This window comes from Pteronotus mesoamericanus, unplaced genomic scaffold (genome assembly GCF_021234165.1).
Source record: "Pteronotus mesoamericanus isolate MK-2021 breed Mesoamerican mustached bat unplaced genomic scaffold, CSHL_Meso_final contig_116, whole genome shotgun sequence".
Taxonomy (NCBI): domain Eukaryota; kingdom Metazoa; phylum Chordata; class Mammalia; order Chiroptera; family Mormoopidae; genus Pteronotus; species Pteronotus mesoamericanus.
Window position 1 is genome coordinate 12165617 of NW_026555027.1, and position 6000 is coordinate 12171616.

Consider the following 6000-nt stretch of genomic DNA (forward strand, 5'->3'; position numbering starts at 1 on the left):
GCTATCTTAGGTGTGTTTCCTTGCCAGATGTGTCTGCTCTGACTTACGTAGTTTCCCACTTGAACCAAAGTGTCATGGCTGACTGACAACCATCTTGGTTGACATAAGTGACTCCCTTTTGTTTTATATACCTTATGCTACCTTTACCAGACCAATTCCATTTTATTGGTCCTGCTGTCCACAGGATACTACAGCCCCAATGACACCTCGAGTTTAGCCTATATCAGGCTTCTGACATCCCACCTGTAAGCTAAATTTGTGTTGTTTCAAGCTATTGAGTGTGTAGTGCTGTGTTAAAGCACCCCTAACAAACTAAATTCCGGTAACTAAATCCTCTGGATCCCAATCCAACATAGATCTTGTTTGTGTTAAGTTTTGTAGTACAACAAATGTAATTATTGGAAACATTTACCATAGTTATTAAAATCCACACAATCTTTAGTTAAGCTAGTCTAGATATATCTTATTTAGTGTATAAGAATATAAAGAAATCAATTAATGTTAACTAAAGAATGCGCATACCTCCTTAACAGTATCATTCTATGCTTTTGCCTCCCTGCCTTTGAAAAACCTCCTCCACCTATCTTGTCATTTTTTGTTAACCATAGTTTTCTCTTTCTTTTCCTGAATAATTCCTGTTTTCCTTTAAGATTCATGTCAGGTATAGACTGCTTCAAGTACCGTCCCTGACTGTATCTAGCTGGGGTAGATATTTCTTCCACTTGTTTCTGTTTCTTCTATGCTAGCAGTCACCATACCATTCTCTCAAATGTTTGGGTGTTTTCTTTGTGACAAAGGAAGCTCCTGAGGGTCATATCTATACTTTACTTATCTTTGTCACTCCACAGTAATTCCCAATGCTTTCCATGTGCTTGTATTCGTTTATATGTTGTTTCAAAATGAATAAGTGAATGAGTGATTATTCTTTTCTTGAGTTTCCTTAGCGCCATGGGCCATAAATAATCCCCTTGCTCTTGATAGGTTCCTACTGTTTAAACCTGTTCCCTTGTTTTCTGGCTTAAACAAAACAAACTCAACCAAACCTAATGCTTTTTCTCTACTTCAAATTTCTCTCTATCTTAACACTTTTTTCCAACTATAAGGCTTATAAGACATATCTGCATTACTGTTTCCTCTTCCTCCTCATCCATTTTGTGCTCATCTTTCTCCTTTGGTGAAATGGCCTTGCTTCTTACCTGTATTCATCCATTATGGCTGCCAAAACAAAGGACCACAGACTGGGTGGCTTTAATGACAGAAATTGAAGGTGTCAACAGGCTTGGTTTCTTCTGAGGCTTCTCTCCTTGGCTTATAGATGACCTTCTCTTTGTGTCTTCACATGTTTATTCCTCTCTATGCACACATTTGTGATGTGTAAATTCCCTCTTTTTATAAGTACACAAGTCCAATTGGATTAAAACTAACCTCAAGTACCTCATTTAATCCTAATTACATCTTTAATGTCCTATCTCCAAACTGTCTTATAGCCGCAGTATAAGGTGCTAGGGAATTAAGACTTTTACACATGAATTTTAAGTGAGCACAATTTAGTCCATAACACCAGCCACTGGTCAATACAAATGGTTTTTGTAAATCTTTTAGTAACTTCATATTCTCAATACAATGGATATTGTCTAGTCATTTCTGGCTGAAATTCTTTGGTATTTTGTAAAGTTTGGCACTCCCTTCTTCTTGAAATCTTTTCTCTTCCTTGATACTCATGCTTCTACTGCCTGTTTTCTTTCAAAACCTCTCACCTTTATTCTCATCTTCTTGCATATCCTTCTCTTTCTTTGTCTTCTATATGTTCTGTGATCTATAGTTCTCTGTCCTCTCTATATCAGTTTCCTAAGTAAACTCATTCAAACATTTTGTTAGATAGTCTATGTATATGGTAATAAATGCCAACTTTCTATTTCTATCTCACACCTCTGTGCTCAGCACTTGACCTATATATTCAAATGCCTATGAGGTGTCATGTTAAACTCAGAATATTCCAAGCAAAATATACTGTATTTATTGCACTTGCTCTTTCATTTATGTCCACATTTGCACACATGAGACATCCATTTACCCAAAAACCCACACTAGATATGTATTTTCCTGAATTCATGGTTTAAATCCTCAACTTCTATCTCTACCTCTACATTATGTTTTTCTAGATCTCTTCATTTCATTGCAGTCTCAGAGATACTTCTTAATTCAAAACACTCATTGCTCATCTCCTGAAATATGCAATAGTTTTTTTTGGCTGCTTGGCCTTATCTGTTCCCATACCCTATGACTAGTCCACCCTCTACATTATTTTCAGAATGATGTTTCTAAAATTATAATTATATTATTCAGGGATTCAAATCTGTATATATTTCTCCAAAGTTTTTAGGTTAAAGTTTGGAAGTTTATTGTAAGTCTGTCATGATCTAGTTTTTACTACTCTTTCAACATAATCTCCAACCAGCCACCACTCTGCTTCTTTTTAGCTAAATAAACCACTTTACATCTTCAAAATCCCTCATGTGTTTCATGTTTTTGTGCTTTTATAGCCACCGTTCTTTGCAAATGAAATGCCTTCCTTCTTCTATCATCTACTTGCTTCCCTTTTGGTTTTCAAAATTCATATAATGCACTTTTTTTCCTTTCAGGCAGCTTTCCCTGACTGCCGGTCTGACTAGATCTCCCTCTTCAGTCTTGTATAATGATCTTTATATCTTTCTCCCACTGTTCTTATTATACCTAATTTTGACATTAATTTATAAAAATATCTCCTAGAGAGATAGGAGCCATATTTCATTTATTTTATTAATATTTATACTTAGAACAATAGTTGGAAATTATTAAACTCTTCCTAAGTAGGTGGATAGATACCTAATGATAATTATTCATCAGAGTTAGGGTTTTGAAACCAGCCTCTAATTATGGTGATAGCCTATTGTGGCTGGTAATAAGACTTTCCCTAGATATCTTCTCTTTACTTAAACAAAGGATAATACTCTCAAATTTGTTCTAACTACACTCTTATTTTTGTAGAGTCCTTGGACATGGATATAATGGTAAGGGAAATCTCAGAAAATAATTGTCCCTATACTTTGCTCTACCCACTCCTAAATACCAGTTACTAAATGTCAAGTTAACTAGTAATTATTCACTTTCCCCTGGAACTCTGCTAATAATAGCTTAGGCTGAAAGTGAAATGAGAACAAAGAAACTTATTTTTATATACATTTGAGACAAAATAAATGCTGTATATTTTTAAATTTAGAGCACACCATGTATTTTTTTATTTTTAAAAATGTGAGATCAAGTCCAAATTATTAGAATTTAAATTATTTAAAAAAATCTTAGCAAAGACAATATATTCACAATAAGCAGAAACAAACTATGTATTCATGTGAAAACACAAATGAATCTTAAATATATTATGCCAAGTTATGAAGTGAAATACAAAAACACAAGACTTACAAAGCTGTATACTTCATGAATTCATTTACATGACATTCTGGAGAAGACAAAATTATAGGGCTGAAAAATAGAACAGTTGTGGGGTTTAGAGAAATGGGGGGAAGGGTTTATTATAAAAAAGTATCAGAAGAGCATTTTGAGGGTGATGGTGTTCTTCCATAAGAAATGGGAAATACATGCAGTATGTGTTTGTTAAAACAAATAAGACTAATACCAAATACAAATACGTACAAATACATAGTTAATACAAATACATAGTATTACTATGTGGAAATGTTAAAAACATGTAAATCAGAGTATAAAGAAAAATTATAATGCAAACTGTGGCAAATTAATCTAATTGTATTATAAGTAATCACATAACTACACAGTCAGACCACAGACAGATAGGCAGATAGAGAGGCAGCTATGTGTGAGAGCATGCATTAATATACATACATATGTTTCCTCTCTCTGTCCTCTGAAAGCTACTGAAAGCAGTGACACCTCACTAACAATGGGTACCTTAGCTCCCAGTTCTTGGTTTCTAAATACCATTTTCTAATGAAAAGAATTATGAATTCTTGGAGACCCTGGTGATTACTGGACCAGGGCAGGAAAAATGTGTTATGAATTTAGAGTATCTTGTGGTGCTAGGAGTTAAGAAAGTGCTCAAAGCAAGTGGACCAACCAACAAAGAAATAAAGGCAGGGGCATGTTAAGAGGGCACCTGAGCCAAACTGAATGAACAACCTGATCAAGTTTTGCTGTTCATGCTGAACAACATTAGTGACTGCAACAACAATGAAAATAGTCCAAAGAATAAATCAATCATACATGATTACATGTTGATTAAAAAATAATTGAATACATCATTTTATTTATTTGGAGGTCATTCCATCAGTGTTGTCAGCAGCCAAGGGATTGTGGCTGCTTGGGCTAATCTTCAGCTTGCACAGTAACAGGCTGTAGCAGCAAAGGATGAACAGAGCTCTGGGAAGGTGATGTGTTTGAAAATGATACCATTTTTAAGTAAGATTTCCCTTCTTAAGGTTCAAAACTTCCAGAGAGACTCCCATCTGTTCTACAGGTGGCATTCGGTTAAGTACTTGTTGGCCCTCGAGGCAGAGCCAGCTGCGGCATTTCAAGATACACACCCCTAACTAAAGCACAAAAGCCCAAGAAGAAGAGGAGAAATGTGAAAGTGGGACACATTCATATAGGAACAAATAATGAATAGGGGATTTTGAACATTCACTTGCCTGCATACAACATGGCCCTGGCAGAAAGTTATGCCCAATATGTTCACAACTTCCATAACCATCTCTCCGTTAAAGTAGGGGAAAACTGTGTGATGCCCACAGAAACCATGGAGGTGCTGCAGGACCAAGACAGCAAAATGTTCCTGGACTCAGTTCTTAGCTCCTGTGAGTGAGTGGTTCAGAACGGCGGTTTGAGTGTCACCTTTGCAGAAATTTTCTCGGGACTAATCCAAAGCAATCTTCCTGAAGTAGTCGAGTTGTCAGTGAAGGAGCACACTGAAGAAGACTTCAGGGGAACGGTCAACTCAGCCAGAGCTGGAAGAACTGTTAGCCAAGTGGAACTAGCTCACTGCAGGCTCTTTCATGGCAGCCCTGGTAATATTGCATGCCAAGGGGAAAAGTTTTGGGGTGGTCAAAGTTAAGCAGGAGACCCTGGCCCTTACAGATAAGTATCCAACCTCACAGCCAAGAATGCCTGCTCTCCTCCGTGGAGTGCTTGCCGGTTGTCCCCACTTTCCTTTGACCCAGCCCTGGTATCCTCCATCTAATAACTGTCTGCTGAAGAAAATAATAATGTTAATTTTATTTATTTAATAAATAATTATTCCTTACAAATGATTCTAACCAATAAATGTAGAAGAAAGAGAGGAAATAGAAAACGGCTATTAGAACACCACTGTTGCAGACAAGCTCCATCCATGGATACTGAAATTAGTGGACAAAAATTTAAGTGAAAACAAGATATTTGCATAGACTCAAAGTATTTCTTCCAAAATATTTAGTATGCACAAAGGAAAACATAATGATTTTAATATTATAACCATAGCAGATACAATTTTAACCAAGTAATTGAAGTTAACATCCCAATAATACCTACTGACATCCTGTATGCACTGATATAATGCAGAGAGAAGGCCATGCTACTTCCATAGTATCCTTCCCAATGATGCCTAGCCTCAGTATAAAATGAGAAGACTATCAGGCAGATGCAAAGGACAGACATTCCATACAATGACTGACCAATAATAATCAAAAGTGCCAAGGTCATGAAAGACAAGGAAAGACTAAGGGACTGTCACAGATGGAAAGAGCATAAGGAGACATGACAAATAAATACAACTTAAGATGCTATATGGGAGAGAGGGACAGAAGTGGGGCATTAGTGGGGAACCTGGTATAATCCAAATACATCTGTAACTTAGTTAACATAAAGGTAGCAAAGCTATGTTCTTTGTTTTGACAATTGTATGACTATGTAAGATATTAACCTAAGGGGAAGCTGGGGAGAAGGGAGGTTACA

At 36.3% G+C, this 6000-nt stretch overlaps 1 pseudogene; it reads left to right on the plus strand.

The window, feature by feature from the left end:
* LOC129073920 (39S ribosomal protein L48, mitochondrial-like) overlaps nt 1-5084 on the plus strand; it is a 71942-nt pseudogene extending 66858 nt beyond the window's left edge.
* The last annotated feature ends 916 nt before the right edge of the window (nt 5085-6000 follow it).